This window comes from Camelus bactrianus, chromosome 7 (assembly GCF_048773025.1).
Source record: "Camelus bactrianus isolate YW-2024 breed Bactrian camel chromosome 7, ASM4877302v1, whole genome shotgun sequence".
Taxonomy (NCBI): domain Eukaryota; kingdom Metazoa; phylum Chordata; class Mammalia; order Artiodactyla; family Camelidae; genus Camelus; species Camelus bactrianus.
In genome coordinates this window covers 6238339-6257186 of record NC_133545.1, presented here as the reverse complement: position 1 = coordinate 6257186, position 18848 = coordinate 6238339, and the positions used below count along the sequence as shown (strand labels likewise).

The 18848-nt window shown below is 39.9% G+C and overlaps 1 long non-coding RNA gene across 1 annotated transcript in view; it reads right to left on the bottom strand.

The window, feature by feature from the left end:
• Positions 1-545: 545 nt before the first annotated feature.
• The window catches only part of LOC123616790 (uncharacterized), a 37654-nt gene continuing 19351 nt past the window's right edge, over positions 546-18848 (bottom strand). Inside the window, exon 3 of the long non-coding RNA XR_012508013.1 lies at positions 546-730. This is a non-coding gene — a long non-coding RNA (uncharacterized LOC123616790). The remainder of the gene's footprint in view (positions 731-18848) is intronic.

The window sequence follows — 18848 nt, the reverse complement described above, 5'->3', positions numbered from 1 at the left end:
TCTAATAAATATAAAAAGATGCTCAATTTCACCAGTTATCAGAGAAATGCCAATAAAATCATGATGTAATACCACTACATACATACTAGAATAACTAAAACAAACAAACAAAATACAGAAGATACCAAGTGTTGTCAAGGATATGGAGCAACCAAAATCCTTATATACTGCTAATAGGACTATAAATGGGTACAACCACTTTGGAAAATTGAGAAGAGGTAGTAGATACTAAACTTGAACACATACTGAATACTCTGTATCACAGCAATTCGACTCCTAGGTCTATATCTAGCAGGCATGTATGTATGGGTGTATGTATGTACACTTACCAAAACACATGTACAGGAATGTTCCTAAGAGTGCTATTCCCAAGAGCCACAAACTAGAAACATCTAAATGCCCATCAACAGTAGAATGAATAAATTGCAGTAAATTTACCGAATGGAATACCCTACAACAATGCAAGTGAACAATCTACAGCTGCATATAACAATATGAATGAATCTGATCAACATAAAGTTGAATGAAAGAAGTAAAAACAAAGACTGTATTATATGGTTTTGTTTATTTACAGTTCCTTAACAAGCAAAGCTCATCCATGATGTTAGAAGTCAGAACAGTTAGTTATCCTTGGTGCGGGCAGTGACTGAGGAGAACAGGAGGACCATTCCTGGGATGTTGATCATGTTCTACTCCTTAGTCTCGATGCTGGTAAACAGGTGCATTACCTCTGTGAAAACGTATTTAAGCCATTTTTATTCATATGTTATACTTCAATAATAAGGTTTTTTTAAGATCGGGGAGAGGGATAAATTAGGAATTTGGGATTAACAGATACACATCACTATATATAAAACAGATCTACTATATAGCACAGGGAACTATATTCGATTTCTTGTAATAACATATAATGGAAAAGAATCTGAAAAGAAAATATGTATCTGTATCTCTACATATAACTGAATGGCTTTGCTGTACACCTGAAACTAACATTGTAAATCAACTACACTTAAATAAAAAATAAAATTAAAAAAAATATTTGTTTTAACAACAACAACAACAAAGATCAGGGACAAAGGAAGGAGCCAGCAAAGAAGACTGAAGAGGGTTGAACAGTGAGAAAGGGGAAAACCAGAGTGTCATGTCCCAAAAGCCACATGAAAATAGTTCATAAAGAAGGAAGAGGTATATCCGGAATATATGAAGAACGCTAACAACTCAACAATAAACAGACAAATATCCCAAATGGTATACATAATGAAAATAAAAATAGGTAAAGGTGTGAATAGACATTTCTCTGAAGAAGACATGTGAATTGCTAACAAGCACAGAAAAAGATGCTGAACATCACGAGTCATCAAGGAAATGCAGATCAAAAGCACAATGAGACACCACTTCTCGCTTGCTAGGATGGCTATAATCAAAAAGACAGACAATAGCAAGTGTCAGCAAGGATGTAGAGAAACCAAACCCTCACACATTGCTGGTGAAGTGTCAAATGGTGCAGCCGCTTTGGAAAACTGTCTGGCAGTTCAGCAAAATGTGAAACAGAAAGAGTTACCATAGGAACCTGCAACTGCCCTCCTAGAAATATTTCCTTTCAACCAAGAGAAATGAAAACATATCCACACAATAACTTGTACATGAACCTTCATAGCAGTATTATTCACAATCACCAAAAAGTGAAAACAACCCAAATGTCCATCAGCTGATGAACAAAATGTGGTATGTCCATGCAACAGCATATTACTCAACAATAAAAGGGAATGAAGTACTCATATATGCTACGACATGGGTGAACCTCAAAAATGTTATTGTTACGGAAAGCAGCTAGACACAAAAGGCCATGGATTGCATGGGGCCATTTATATGAAATGTCTAGAATGTGCAAATCTATAGAGTGAGAAGGTAGAAAAGCAGTTGCCTGGGACTGGAGGAGGCGAGGGAGGGACCAGGAGCAACCGCTAAATTATACAAGGTTTTCCAGGGAACGATGAAAATGGTCTAAAATTAGATTATGGGGATGGTTGTACAACTCTGTACATATACTAAAAACCACTGAATTGTACAGTTTAAAAGGGTGGACTTTATGGTATATAAATTACATCTCAAAGTTATTTTTAAATAAAGAAGGAAGTGGTGATCACTCAGGAGAACTTGTTCAGACATCCCTCCCACCAGAAGATCCTACTTGCAGAGAAATGATATTTGCTCAGAAGGAAAGTTCCAGGCAACTTATTCAGGGATAAAATAAATCCTCTATGCATTAAAAAAGAAGACCTCTGAGCCCTTGGTCAAAGCCTTAGGAAAGGCCCCCGGGGAGTCAGTTGCTTGAAAACAAGGTCTTTAGTCCCCAAAAGGAGCAAAATATTATTGCCCTAGCATCAAACTTAACAAGAATAAAAAACTTTGAGGTAGCCACCAAAGGAAATACAACAAGCATTTTTGGTCACTGCACCTAAAGGATTAAGAGAGGGATTGAGGGAGGTAGGGAGTTCGAAAAGGAAGAGAGAAGAAATTCTGCTGAATTAAGATGGACAAGCATCAGGACTGTTTAGGCTAAAAACACAACCGTTGAGAAATGAATCAGGCATTCAGATTCTCTGAAGACAGACAGTCTGGATAAAGTGAATCCAAGTTTTTTTCATCAAATCCCAAAATGTTTCCATTAAAAAGCACTGCTTGCATTCTCTACAATGTATAATGAAAACAATTAAGAATGACTTCATTTGGTAAGTAACAAGCTAAGGAACTCATTACAGAAAAAATACAGTATAATTAGACAAACATAAAAGAGTTTAAAATGCTTGCATATATGTTTAAATGTCAGAGTCATATGTGACCATTTATGAATTCATTCAAAAGACATTTACTTAATGCTTGCTTTGGTCCATGCCCTGCTTGTACTGGATGAGGAAGACAGCAGGCAGAGGGAGGGTAGGGACACAGGTCAAGAAAGCAGGAGGAAAGCAAGGAAGGGAGGAAACAAAGGATGGAGGCTTGGAGCCTAGGAGCTAGTTGGCAATGTCAAGGTGAGAAGATGGCAGGTGGCGGACGAGGCAACCCAGACCTGCTCCCAAGGACAGAGACCTGGGTCCCCTCAGCAACCCCATTCCCTAGACTGGTGGGAATTGGGGGCGGCGGTGGGGGAAGTTAATTTCGTTGGACTCTAGAGACATCATTGTCTAGGATCTCAGAAGCAGTGTGTGTGACCAGAACCCTGCAATCAGGACCAGGCTCAATGACAAAATCCTGAGTCTGGGGTGGGTGAACTCCAACTCTCTAGATAATAAATCTTCCTGATTTCTTCCATTGTTCCATGGCCCCCCTCAAACCCTTGTACATTCATAGTGGGTCTGAGCTGCCAGGTTCCCTGGACCACCTCGTCCCTTCCCGCACCCATGGACCGGTGGGCAATGCTGTTGCACGCACACGTGCCAACATTCGTCCAAGTCAAGCGATTCCTCTATTCTTTTGAAATCTGGTTTTGTACGAGTCCCACAGCACTCTTGTGAGGTGTTGCTTTGCAATTCTCTGTGTTCTAATGACTGTTGACTAAAGACATTCCTACCGTTAAAAGAAGAGCATGTTCCAATTCAATATCTTTAATAGAAGAAATGTTTCCAACTGCAGAAATTCCTTCCTGACTTGAGGAGAAAATATTTTCCCACTGATGAAATTTATCAAACTGGTGTATAATCTTTTGGGAAGAAAAACAGTAGCAGTGATAAAACTTCAGCTGAGAACCATATGTTTAAAAAAGCAGCCATTTTAAACTAAGGGCAACATATCCATGAAAGAGTGATTCATTTTCCAGAGTCATCACCCTCCTCTCACCTGTGAAGTTTTTGCCAAAAAAATCATGGAACTTGGAATATTGCACTGGAAATTGACCTCATAAGTTACTTTTTGAATATCTTCACACAAAGATTATCCTAGGATAATGCTAAAAGAATGACCAAATATAAAATAGTGTATAACAGTCAATTCACACTGGCAGAAATTTCTCAGTAAAGACATTCATTTTGCCCGTAATTTTATTATTTTTCATACCTTATCTTATTTTGCAAGCTAATATCCTTTTAAAGTAGGCTGGATTCTAGCAGAAAATGGTGAGATTATTCAATTTTTTCTAAGATATTGTCATTTCTACTCTCACAGTGTAATGATTATATGTGTTTTAATAACATTTTAAATAACACTCTAATGTCTATTCCAGATAACTGTCTTTGTATATTGAATACTCAACCCAGCATCACGTGGCAGTATACACAAACCAATTCTCTTCTATCCAATGGCTAACTGGACAGGGACTTATGATGTCTCTTTCTCTCTCTCTCCGTATTTTATTCTGTAACATTTATGTTTCAATGTTAGCATTCTTGTTTTTAATTACCTGTCCTTTTCTTTCAGCTTAAAAGAGAAATGAAAATGGCCCACAGCCCATCTTCCAAAGAGAACCACTTTTACACATTACTGCATTTGCTTTCAGTCTTGGAAAGCAACTTTTCGATTTAATTTTAAACCTTTTTTTCTCATTAAAGGAATACATGCTCATTCAAGAAATCTGTCAAATGTCCTTGATAAACTCGTGTCTTTCAAGATTTGATGTTAGTGAAATGCAAGAATCTGAGGAAACAGGACTCACATGTCAGGAGTATTAAGTGATAAAACCTTTCAGGAAGGCAGTTTGGTGGTATTTGTCATTATTGAATATGTGTGTACCTCTGACCTAGAGACCCATTTCTAGGAATGTTTCCTACAAAATCCTTGTTTGTGCACATAAAGATAGTCACTGAAACAGTGTTCATAATAGCAAAAAACTAGGAAATGGCTTAATATACATCATTAGGGAGTTAGTTAAATGAATGATACAGCTATATTATACACAGATGTTTATTTATATATTATAAATACTATGCAGCTATTAAAAATGAATGAGATTAAGTGAATAGAATTAAATTTATTTTTTAAATCTTTGAATTAAAATTATGAGATGGGGGAGGATATAGGTGCGTGGTAAAGTGCATGCGTAGCATGCATGAGGTCCTGGGTTCAATCCCCAGACCCTCCATTAAAAAAATAAAGAAAGAAAAGAAAAGAAATTTTTAAAAAACGTAATTACCTCCCCACCTCTAGAAAAAAACTAAAATAAAAAGGAGGGAGGGTATAGCTAGGGGGAGGGTATAGCTCAGTGGGGGGAGGGCATAGCTCAGTGCGGGGGAGGGTACAGCTCAGTGGTAGAGCACATGTTTAGCATGCACAAGGTCATGGGTGCCATCCCCAGTCCCTCTGTTAAATTTAAAAAATATATACAATAATAGTAATAATAATAAATAAGTAAACCTAATTACATTCCCCCCAAAAAATCAACAACAAAAAATATGAGATAAACCTACATACACTGATATCTAAAAAGCTCCCAAGATGTAGTATAAAATGAAAAAGGTAAAGTATGAAACAGCTGGTCTAGTATGATCATGTGTATGTAAATACAAGAGGGCTCCATGTACATAGATACAAAGGAAAATGCACAGAAAATACTAGAAGGATGCACACAAAACTGTCACCTCTGGGGAGGGAGCACCCCACTCAGCTCTGTGTCGTCATGGCTGGCCAGACTCTTTACAATAAGAACACATTCATGTATTACTTCTATAATTTTAAAAAGCAAAACTCTACAAAGCATTCCTTGATTAATTATTAGAGACCATAATATTTTAAAATACCATTTCTTAGATTATTAAAGATATATTATTATAAAACATTCAGATAATGTATGCTATGTATAATATGTAAAATGTATATATAGAACATATAAAATGTATGATATGTATAATATATAAAATGTATAATATATTTTAAAAAGTATAATTAAGAAAATCAGAATCATCAGAGATAGCCTCTTAACTTCCATCGACTCACATATCTGTGTGTTTGTATATGGAGATGTTCATATATATGTATATTATGTTAAAATAAAAATGATATCATATATATATGTGTATATATTTTATATCCTGTTGATTTGTTCATTTAATATTTTGTCATCACCACGGCATATGATTGGACTCTAAACACAAGATTTTTAAAATTAGTAAATAATTCAAGCATACGAACAGCACAGAAACTCATAAAGTGAACACCGTGGACCCAGCACCCAGCTGAAGAAATAAACATAACAGATTAATAAACTCCATTTACTTGCTCCTCAACACCATCTTCCCTTTTCTCTCTCAAAAAGTAAACCTTGATTTGAATTTGGCGTTTGTCATTTCCATGCAGGCTTTGGACCTTTTAGATAAATGTATGGGAAAAAATATAGTATTGCTTTGCTGAAAACATGGTTTTTAATGCCTACTTAATGTTCTATATGATAGACAGGCTATATTTATTCAACTTGTCCCTAGTTATTGAGCATTTTAGAACAAATAGAATTTTTACATTTCCTTTTAAAGTAAGGTTGAAATAAGTTGCTACAAAAAGGTACAGTCTCCTTGGTGGAATGACTCTCTTATATTCACAAACTCCAGAGCCAACTCCACATTTCCCGTGTTTTCTTTACTTGGCTCTGTTTTCAGAGAATTTCTTATTTGCAAACCTACTATTAAAAGAATGTTGAAATGTTGGAGAGGGTGTGGAGAAAAGGGAATCCACTTACACTGCTGGTGGGAATGTAGTTTGGTGCAGACGTTATGGAAAACAGTATGGAGATTCCTCAAAAAACTAAAAATAGACTTACTGTATGATACAGCAATCCCACTGCTGGGCCTATATCCAGAGGGAACCTTAATTCAAAAAGATTCATGCACCCCAGTGTTCACAGCAGCACTATGTACAATAGCCAAGATGTGGAAACAACCTAAATGTCCACGGACAGATGACTAGATAAAGAAGCTGTAGTATATTTATGCAATGGAATATAACTCAGCCACTAAAAAGAATAAAATAATGCCATTTGCAGCAACATGGATGGAGCTGGAGATTGTCATTCTAAGTGAGGTAAGCCAGAAAGAGAAAGAAAAATACCATATGATATCACTTACATGTGCAATCTAATAAAAAAAAAAAAAAGACAAATGAACTTATTTACAAAATAGACATAGAAAACAAACTTATTGCTACCAGGGGAGGAAGGGTGTGGGAAGGGATAAATTAGGAATTTGAGATTTGCAAATAATAATTACTGTATATAAAATAGATAAACAACAAATTTATACTGTATAGCACAGGGAACTATATTCAGTATCTTATAGTAACCTATTATAAAAAAGAATATGAAAACGAATATATGTATGTATATGTATGACTGAAACATGCTGTACACCAGAAGTTGATGTAACATTGTAAACTGACTAGACTTCAATTAAAAAAAAGAATATTGCAAGCATGGAGAGTCAAAGAAGCCAGGACTTATAGCTGAGCTTTCCCCATTTCTGCTCTGGGCTCTTGTTTCTCTTCCTATGGACTCCATCAATCTTGCAACCTACACATTGACAGCCAACAGCACAACTTCTCCCCTTAGCACAGCTGTCACACTGGGATGACTGGTTTCTCTTTCTGAATGCAACTCTTTTTCCTTCATAATGTAATGATCTAACCCACTGCTCTAATTTAACAATAATCTCCCTTTCTCTCTAGGTTTAAGGTTCCCCAAATAAGTCAGACATCTGTCATCTGACTTGACATTTCATGAAAATGACAGTCACTTCTTGGAAGCCACTACTAAATATATCAATCACCAGGAAGGATGACAAAATAACAATACTTGTCTTTGAATACACATGCCAGAATTTATATGTTCTCAATCAGCAGTACACTTGATCCCAGTCACTGCATAAAAATCTCTTTGAAAACCTTCTTTTGAAATTGCCTTCAGAAACTGAATTTTCTAAATGGAGACAAATCTTTCCCTCAGGCAGTAGATTCTATTTACAAAAGCACCTCACAGGAGTTTGGATTCAGAGCTGGGGTGATGGAGCTGAGTACCAGTACTGGTGTGAATGGGAGGGAGCTGAGCACATCTGGTCTCGAAGCGACAGAAACATGGCCACATGGGCTGGTGAGGACCAGTGTCCATGCCGACTGGTCCACGCTCATGCCATTTCAGTTACAAAAGTCATTTGAACCTCACCCTCCTAAGGGGCTTGATCACCTCCCCTGTCCATTAAGTCAAGGCAGAGGGGCAAAGTGGGAAAAGCTGCTTTATTTCTCAAAAGAGGAAAAGGAAAAAAAGCGCTCAAGTGGGGAGCCATCAGCCAAGATGGCCAGTGGAGACAGCTCCGGCTAGGATTTAGCCACGTGGACTTTAATGGGAGGCTTTCACTACTATGTGTTCCTTCCAGATATGATGGAGCCAATCGCCTTCTCGTCCATCCTTTTATGGGCTTTTCTGCTTGTCATGTCAATCATCAACTGTCATGGTATAGGAGGATGTGGCACTTAGCATGCTAATACATCACAACGAGTGCATAATGAGGCTCAAGGTCCACTGGAAGTCAAATCCTCTTGGGCTCCATTGGTTCTAACCAGTTTTGTTTCTTCTCCTTGCAGCTCCCTCCTGAAACTTATATAAGAGTAATTGGTTTCTATTCAAGGGAGGGGCCGGGGTATGATCCTGGGGGCAACAGCCTTGGTAACAAAAAGGAAAATTGCTTTTAATTAGAATGTTGGCAATCTGAAGGACCCTGCATTCCTCTGGGAAAAACCATCTAAGGCCTGGGAGACTTTAGTTTTTCTATAAACAAGAGTCAGGGTTTAGGGGGAAGTTCCTACAGAAGAACTTAAAGATATTGTTATGTATATTCCTTGAGAAGGAACCAGGACCCTGCCCCAACGCTGCACTATTGTTTCTTGAATGTTCTTCTCTCAGTTGACTCCTTTGACTGCATCCCCTCCCTTCCCTCATTAACAATTGTTCAAATCTGCCCTTTGAAACTCAGGGAAGGTCAAAGAGGCTGAATGAAGCCTATTTCCTTTAAACAAGAAATGGGGGACACTGAAAGGTTTGTACTAGGGAGGAACCCACAGGGTCCTGTTTGGTATCAGGTTCAATTCCTGGCTCTGTTAGCTGTGATCTTCAGCAGGTTACTTAACCCAGGACTCAACTTTCTCATCTGTGAAACGGGAATAATGAAAAATTCCTACTTAAGAGGGTGGCTGTGATGATTCAAATAAAAGAATGCATATGAAGAACATGGCCCTGATTTTAGCTATTGTTAAAAATATTGGTCATTAACACATTATGGATCTTGTAAATACAACCTCTGTACAATTCTAGCATACAGAGAGACAAGACAGCAGCAATGACAAAATAAATTATCTCTATTGCACAGAAATACTAGGCTAGCTTTAGAAAAGTACATGAATATGATAGTGGTGGATGGTGATCTTTTTTTCCCCCTAGTTTTATTGAAATAATCACTATATAAGTTTAAGGTGTACGGTATGATGGTTGATTTACATAGATTGGGAAATGATTACCACAATAAATTCAGCCAACATCCATCTTCTCATGTAGATATGGTAAGAGATGGTGATCTTTTTAAAAGCACTGTCAAGATCATTCTTCCAAGAATAGCCTAAACATGTTCAGTTGGAGGAGTTTTACCTCTCACAGTAGGAGTACGAGGCATCTCTCTTTCCTAATTTGTTCCTCTAATTCTTGGCTCTGTGGGGTTCCAAGAATTGTGAGAACAATTCAGAAGCTGGTCCTTTGTTACCAACTCTCCTCCCTTCATTGTTTTCAACTCTTCCCCTCCCTCCTCCTGTGAACCTAGCATGTGACTTTGCAATCCCCTCTCCCAGCTAGTAGTGAAGTCCATTTCCTATGCCCTTGATATTGGGCTTGGCCCTCTGACTCAGTTGGGCCAATGGCATGTTAGTGGATGTTATACAAGCAAAGACTTGAAATATACATCTGGGCTGGCCCTCTGGCATCTCACACTTCCGTCATCGCCGTGAGAAAAACATGTCCTGGCCAGCCTGCTGGTCCAAGAAATGTGAAGCCAACCTGGATCCAACCTTCAGCTTGGCACCAAACCCAGTCAAGTGCAGGCTACACCAACCTACCTGTGACTGATAACACCACTGTTGTTTAAACCACTGAGTTTTGGAGGTGTTTGTTACACAGCAAAAGCTAACTGATAAACTTCCAACCCTTCACCTTTGGTGAAGTAGAGATAAAGTTTTTCAAAAATAATCCACAAATATATATATGGATATATGTGAAGTAATATGTAAGTTTATATAAATACCATAGAAATGTGCATGACTAATTTCCTGGAGAACATGCCAAGTTAATTCAGTGGCTTTTCCTCAAATTTCCAAGTGACTTATATGTCAAAATGACTTTAACAGAGTGTGAAAAAATATATATATTTTTTTTAATTCAGACTTTAATTAGTAGATTTGTCTTTTATATTAGTATGTAGGTCATTTGATAAAATAGCATAAGCATTTATTGAGATATAAATATTTAGAACAAAAAAGCATGGATGCTTAAAATTAACCCCACTTTAGCTGGAAGTAGAGATGTAGTATCTTTGCCTAAATAATTACCTCTTTTCATTGATTATGGTATTATTAACCAAAAATAAGGTAAAAAGCCTATTCTTTATATCAGGAAAAATGTTGTTTAAGTTCACTTTTTTCAGTCTTAATTTTCCCCATCTGTTTCCTGCATGTATACTTAGCAGGCTAGCACAGTAATAGGGCTAGTGTCATCCAATGAAAACACCATCCAGCTACTAGTGGTACATCTTAAACAGAATCAGTTGATTATATTTTAAACTGAAAAAGATTATTCATTGTATCTACTAAGGTACATTTGGCTGCAAGTAGCAGAAATCCTCCACTAAATGTAACTTAAACCAAAAGAACATTTATTGTTTACTTAACAAGAAACTCAAAGACAGTCTATATCAGGATTGGCCTGCCAGCTTACCAATGTCATTAAAGATTTAGACTCTTTCTGTCTCTCCATTTTGCATATTGGCCTATTATCCCCATGCACATCACCTCAAGGTTACAAGATAGATGCTGCAGTTCCAACTATCACATACAAGTTCAAGGCAAAAAGAAGGGGGAAGGGGCTGACTCAGCCACTACTTTCTCATGTACGAAGAAAGTAAAAGCTCTTCAGAAGCTTCCCTGCAGACTACTTCTTGCTTCTCATTGGAAAGAAATGGAACACTTGCTGATGACATCCTCACTGAAAGGGGGGCTGGGAAGTTGACAGTCTAATGGAAGAGGATTGTCCTGATTGGTTTTGGAATATCATGACGCATCCTCTCAGGCTAGGCCCACTTTCACCCTGAGTAAAATCAGGGTTCTATTAGCAGGAAGAAGGGAAGACGTGAGACTGGACAAACAGCATCTGCACAATGTCTTACTACCCTTGACCTGATGGAAGCAGGAAAGCAGAAGACATGGAACTGTGCTTTTACCTTTTTTTTTTTTTTTTGCAGGACAATCTGAACTCCTTTGAGCATGTGAGTAAGCAATTGATACTGCTCTACTCTCAAAATTTCCAAATAGAGCATTTCAGGGAGTGCCCAAACTCCTGAGGCCCATCCACCAGTGACTACTTTACGAAATCCACCCACAGTCAACTCAGTCTTTTAACTTGGTCTCCTTCATGACACATCTTCTGGGTTCCTCTCTGGACTATTTCAAAGATGGTTGTGTTGTGGATATGATGGCTGCTGACTGACTGTAGTCATGTCTCCCCTCTCTGTAACTAACTATGCTTGCAACTGAGGAAATCTTGACAATGTCTAAAACGGCACAATAAGAAAAATTAAATTTTCACTCTTTTCATGGTTCATTATGTTGAAAATAAAAAGACCAAAAGTTAAAAACTGAGTTTACACTTCAAAGCATTATATTAGCAAGCATCTAATTACAAAATGTTACACACGGGGAACTGCATGGGTCTGGTTCCTGCCGCTAAGAATCTGTAATCTGAGACAATCTGGTGATAATCTCATTTTGGCCATGGGGGAGGGGCGTGGATAATATTATTAAGTTATTAAATAATACATGATGACTTTTCGAAGTGTAAACTATTTTGAAAATGCAAAGTTCTAGATCAATTGTTAGGTCCTGACTCTGTGGTCCAACAAATAAAATCTGAGATCACCAATGATGTCCCAAATCACATCTGACACTCTATGAAAACAGAATACTGAGTAAGTTTTTGTAAATGGAGATGTAATTGACATGTAACATTGTATTCATTTTATATAACATAATGGCTTGATATATGCACACATAGCCTGTATATGCTTTGATTATAAAATAAGGACATTGATTTCCATGCATGGCTTGTGGAATCAGTATCCTTGCTTTGCAGTCGCACCTGATAACAACGTGAGATAAATTTCTAGTAATAACAGAATGATGATTCAAAATTCTAAGGCATTCTTAGGTAGAGAAAAAAGGATCTTAAGAGACTGGAACAGAAAACTGTAGAAGAAATGTAAATAAATTTTTTCTTTTCTTTGACTAGATTAAAAGAATTGTCTTTTCAATTTTATTTCCTTCTTTGTCAGTCCAATAAAGTGATGTCATGTGCAACTTTATGCTTTAAAAAAAAATCTAAGCGTTTGGTTCAATTTAACACATTTCCTCTCAACAGCAGACATTCTCTACAGCTCCTTCTCTTGGTCTCCGTGGAATTCTGTGCTCTGCACTCGATTTGATTTTGTGAAGACCTGAATCGTTCTCTAAGCAGTTATGAAATATCTCCCGTAGAGTGGTGGCCCAGGGCAGATGGAGGAATTAACTCAGAGAGCACTCTAAGCAGCCTTATTTTCCAGCAGACAGCTGTCGACGTGATCTCAGTGATCAGTTCCTCCCCCGGTCCACAGAGCAGCCCGCATAGCCTCGGTTCCGTCACGGGAGAGTCTGGGCTCCAGTTGCAGCCCAGTGGCCGCAAGATCCTATTTCCTCCGTGTGTAAGCCCAGTGATCTGAAGCAGATGCTTGGAGGCTGCCTAAAACTGCAACCTTCCTTTGGCGCCTTATCATTTCCTTCCAGCTCAGCCACAGCTCCATCCCGGCTGTACCAGGTTGCTCCCAGCAGTAGAGTTGAGATAAATAACCCCGGTCTTTATAGGGATTCTTAAGGGTGGAAACAAGGCTGGATTTCAGGGAAAATGGAAATAATTTCTCCCTGAATGTAACCCAAAGTATAGCGACTATACATCTACTTTCTTTTTTTTTGTTGTTGTTGTTCAATCTTTACTTTCTTTCTGCCCCTTTTTAAACACAAACTTATAGCAGAAACCTGCCATTCTGGTATGTAATTTAAAATCTATTTCACTCTAGTATTAAAGATGTCCCATATAACAGAGCTTGTAGTTCATTTCATGAAAATTTATTTCCATACATAGGAACTAACAATTTCCAAGACTCCAATGCATATAAAATTAATAAACCTGAACACTGCTTGATAGCATGACTGTAGTGAAATCTACAAATTGCAATCACAGTTGCAGTCCAAATATATTCCCATTTTAAAACTAGGTGGCTTTCCCGATCAAGTGTTTGCCCTCTTGTAAACAGTCCTGGTGTGGGGGTGAGGCGCCCTGCAAGGGCAAGTTCAGACTTCCTTGGGACATCTGGGTTTAGACAACAGCATAAGGTCTAGATTCGGGATGGTGGAACTGTCCTGGTGACAGACCAGTGTGGGCGAGATTCAGAGTAACCCAGGATGACTCGGGCTCTTGCATCAGAGGCGAGAGAAGGGGAAACCAGCAACTATGAAGTGCCTGATCCCTGCCAAGTGTTTACACACATCAGTTCATTTCCTCTTCATGTTTCACATATGAAGGCGGTTTCCCTTTTCACAGATGGAGAAACTGAGTTCTATGGGAACCCCTGGGTCAGCAGTCTTTGGCCCATCAGTCACCTGACGGCATAGATCCTATTGATCATGTTCTGTATTTTTCCATTATTTTGCATATACATATATATCATTTATATACATACATATATATCATTTAATACTTGTTGAGTAAGCAGCCCTCCCCTGCCGGCATCCTGGTGATGCTGGCCCCTTAGAGCAGATCTCACTAGACTTTAATAAGACCTTAACTAATTAAGGGTGTTCTCTATTTCCTTTGAGACAGGGGATCATCCATAAGCCTCCAGTTCCCTGATACAGATCAGAACCACATGCTCTGGCCACATCGCTGTCTCAGTCCGGGTGCTCTGGCTGTGAGAGGCTCCTGGGGTCAGGTTCCTGTTCCCACAGTTCAAGCCCTAGAGTTGGTATCTGGAGCTTTCTTCCTCAGCTTCTCCGAGACCCAGAGCTCCTACACCTTCTGCTGCCCGAAAAGGAAAAAGGAAAAAGTCTTCTTGGCTCCATCTCTCCAGAATCCAAGCATTTCTTTTCTTTTGAACTTCTAAAATTCCTACTTATTAACTTGTCTCAGCAGCCAACACAATCTGGGCCCCTCAGGAGGCATTTACCAGAGGCATGCTGAATACAGAATTGTGAGGCCTTCTGGGAGAATCTCCCCTCATCTGCTAGTGAATCCCTGAACATTATTATAATAGTTGCTATAAAACTGATTCAAAAACAAGGAGAAAGGAAATGTCTTCTCCAGCCTCCTAAGCTGTGATCTGGAGGTGAGACAGTTTCTGAGGGGAAAACTGGACTGAAGGAGCTAAGCTCTTCTGGTCACATGGAACCCTTGGGGGGCTTTCTTAGGCCTTCTGGGTCCCAGGTAGCATTTGCTATCCTGAAGAATGTTTTCTACAACCTCATCTTGTCAATCCATATTATCTGTGGGAGGCAATGGCTCAGAACATCTCAAGGAACCAACCCTCGATCACTTATGTTTGCTTTAAAGGGAGTTGTGAGTTATACCTCCTTGAAGGGTATGACAAATAGAATACAAAGGAAGAGATGCTGCACTGATTTCTGGCCAGGGCCTTACTGCCCCTTTGGAATGATCATTCTCGAGACCTGCCGTGTGGCGAGAAATCCATGTCCCATGGAGAGACCACATGTGGGCGCTCCAGTCCACAGGCCCAGCTGAGCCCCCAGCCGAAGACAGCATCACCCGTGGCCATGTGAGTGCGCCATCTTGGACATCTTTTCCAGTCAAGATTTCAAATGACTCCAGTCCCAGCCCCAACTAAGAGATCCTGAGAGAGAAGGACCCAACGAAGGACCCATCAACCCACAGAAACACGGGAGGCATGTTCATTTCCTAGGACTGCCTCACCACAGTACTGTAAACTGGGTGGCTTAAAACAACAGAAACTGTCTCTTACGGTTCTGAAAGCTGGAAGTCTGAAGTCAAGCAGAGGGTCATGCTCCCTCTGAAATCTCTAGGGGAGGGTCCTTCCTTGTCTCTTTCAACTTCAGGTGGTCCCAGATGTCCCTTGGCTTGTGGCAGCATCACTCCAAGGTTTGCCTCCGTCTTCACGTGGACTTCTTCCCTCTGGGTAGCTCTGTGTCCTGATTTCCCTCTTCTTATGGGGACACCGGTGGTATTGGATTTGGGTCCACTCTGATGACCTCATCTTAACTTGATGACATCTGCAAAGATCCTCTTTTCAAATAAGGTCCCATTCACAAGCACCAGGGGCTAGGACTTCAACATGTCTTTTTGGAGGACACAATTTAACCCATAAGAAGAGGTAATGTAAATTGTTATAAGCCTCTTCATTTTGGAGAAGCTTGTTTTGCTGCAATAGAATGGCTGATGCTCCTTCAGTGCATGTCTAGTACCCCAGGCATGTGAGCTGGGTGCCTCAGGGAAGCCAGCTTATGATTAAAAAGTGGATATGCAGATCATTGGAATGTAATCAGAAGTTTGTTTTATTTGTTTTTTTCCCATCATTTTATTTTATTTTTTTAAAAAAGTTTAATGGAGTTACCGGGGATTGAACCCAGGACTTTATCAATGCTAAGCATACACTACCACTGAGCTACACCATTCCCCCTCACTTGGTTTTTGTATAGAGTTGTTTTGTCTTTTTCTCTTCTTAGGATGTTTTCTTCATGAATCTCTATAGACTCTTACAAGTTCAAGATCTTTATTTGGGGCCTATTCTAGAGGAAGAGCAATGGCTGAGAGGCAGAAGACTTGTGTCTCTCCCTGAGTAACTGTGTGACCTTAGGCAAATCAATCAGTCTCTCTGGGCGTTGGTTTCATTCATTCAACAACCATTGATTAGGATCCTACAAAATGTTGGCGGTGGGAGGGGATCAAGTGTTCATACAGCCCAGCCTCTCACTTCATGGACCAGAAAGCTGAGCCCTGGGAGGTTAAGAGACCTGCCAGTCATAAACAAGCTGCATTGTTGTAGTGTTCATCTGTAAAAAGATGGACTGGGAACCAATTTTCTCAAAGGCTCTTTCCAGTCATTAAACTGATTCTGATTCTAAAACCATGAATCTATATTTTACCTGTTTAAAAAAAAAAACTACATTCGATTCAGCTGAACGCATTTCTGGGACTCAGAAATTGCAACTGCAAAACTATGTCTCCACAATTTCCTTGCCTTTGATGCTTATGAATTATGAACCCAGTAAAGAGAATGTTTCATCGAACCATCAAAAGCGAAAATGGTATTTTTTTGTACTTTCAATTCACATGATGTCAACGATCCCATTTTTACTAATCTTAAGAATGTCTCCATCCTTTTAAAAGCCCCTAGAATACCTCATCACAGCAGAGTTGAGTCACAGGGCTACGAAGAGCTTAGCCTTGGAAAGTGTACTCGTTGCCTGATTTACTAGAATAAATAATAATATTGACACTAAAATTTTTAAAAGGTCAATATACCCATGTATCATTTATATAATATTTATATATATCATACATATATGTATATATCATATATACTCAAGTACATATATATATATATATCATACTCATTTTTTAAAATGTTTTTAAATTGAATATAGTCAATTACAATGTGTCAATTTCTGGTATACAGTACAATTATATACTTATTTATATATGAGTGTACTCATATTATTTTCTTTGAAAACAGGAAGAAATCTCAAATGTTGGGATTATTTGTGGATTCATCTTCCAATTATGCCTGGTTCCAAAGTATGTAGGCTTAATGATCTGCTGGAACATTTCTATGAACAAATTGCTTTTGGCAACGAAAGCACATCGTGTAAGTCAGATAGTGACACAAAGTATGTGCTGGGTAAAAGAGACTTATAATGTGTCATAAGAAGACCTGGGTGAGTGAGATTAACATACAGTTTAAGACTGCATGTTCTGCTACAGAAGCGAAACCCGATAATACGAATCAAAATTAAAAAGCCATAAAATGAGAAAGTGTTTGCTGCATAGTCAGGGCATGATATCAACCACCATAAGGTTCGAACGTTGGGAGCCTGTGTCAGGAGAAGGCAGTGGAGCATCAGGGGCCGTTTCTTTGGTCCTGGGCACTCGAGGGTTTCTCCCTCTCGGTTCCCACATCCTTGTAAGGTGCGTTTTTATAGCACTTGACCTGTGTGGTCATTATTAGCTGATTGTTCATGTCTCCATCCAGGCTATGAGTGTCTGTGGGAGAGAAATTTGGTCTTAATTCTGTCAGTGTACCCAGCATCTGCTTGACCCTCGGGTACAGAAGGTGATCAACAAGCCGTCTTTCTCCAGTCCCTCCACTGGCAGTGGCAAAGATGCTGTAGGTGATGTGGGCATGAAGGGGTGGCTGAAATGGTGCGGGTTTAGAACAGAATGAATTTGTCCTCCCAGGCAGCTTCAGGTAGTTAATAAATGTGTCATTCATTCATACCTTTCCCCATCCATCCCTGTCTTCTGCGTGGGAACTTCTAGGCTTTTGGATTGTTCAGTGAGGTTCTCGTTACCCATCGCTGCCCGATCATCAGCCTGAATGCAGCTGTCTCTCCAAAGCACCTGTTGCTTACTCAGAGTGCAAACTGAAAGCAGCCTCTGACAGGTCCTCTTTCACAATCGTCTGAGCAGAGTCCAGAGCATGACTCACTCACAGCAATTATGAAAGACAGGGAAGTATTCTCAAGAAAAAGAGTTTTGGAAGCAGAGATCTGGCTGGCCCTCCACATGGCCAGACCTCAGGTGTCACTGACAAATACCTGTGTGCCCTAGCTGTCCCCTCTGCTTCCCTCATCTCCTCCATGAGCTGCAATTCCAGGAGATCCACCCAGGAGAGCGTTTCAGCCCTGAGCCCACAGCCTTCTCCCCTGCTTGTTCCTAGAACAGGAACACGTGAGGGGCTGTCTTCTGGGTCCCTGGAACCAGGTCAGCCATGCCCAGGGCCAGGTTTGGACAGGAGGACAGAGCCAGCTGGGCAGTTAATTTTTAAGGTGGAGCTGGAATTTGTTGGGTGCGATCCCTCCTGATAGTTCCTGCCAAAGCCTGAGCCGCCTGCCCTGTGGCTGCCTCATGAGCTGTACTAGAAGCTTCTTCACAAATTGTGTTTTCCCTCCCTCCCAGACTGCTTTGGCCAGTGAACAAATGGGAGGCTGCATCTGCCTTTCAAACAGCTTTGGGTCTCCCAAAACGCACGGCTTGCTCCCAGGTGGCGGGTTTTGTGGGACTTTCCCCCCCTTTCTAGTTTCCTTCCCCACTGCTTTGTACTAAGGGCGTCTGGTAAGGACCTGATCAATACCGGTCACGCCTGATTCCTCCCACGCGCAGCACTTTCCACTGTACGAGGCAGCGTCACTCAACCTCCGCAGAGGAGTCAGGCCCCGCCCGTCACCCATTCACAGGTCTGGTAGCGGGAAGTTCCTGCCAAGCCCCACTCTTCTCTGGCGAAGAGCCCCATTCTCTTCTTCCTTGTCTTGCTCAAACCCTACTACGGAAATGAAAAGACTGGGCA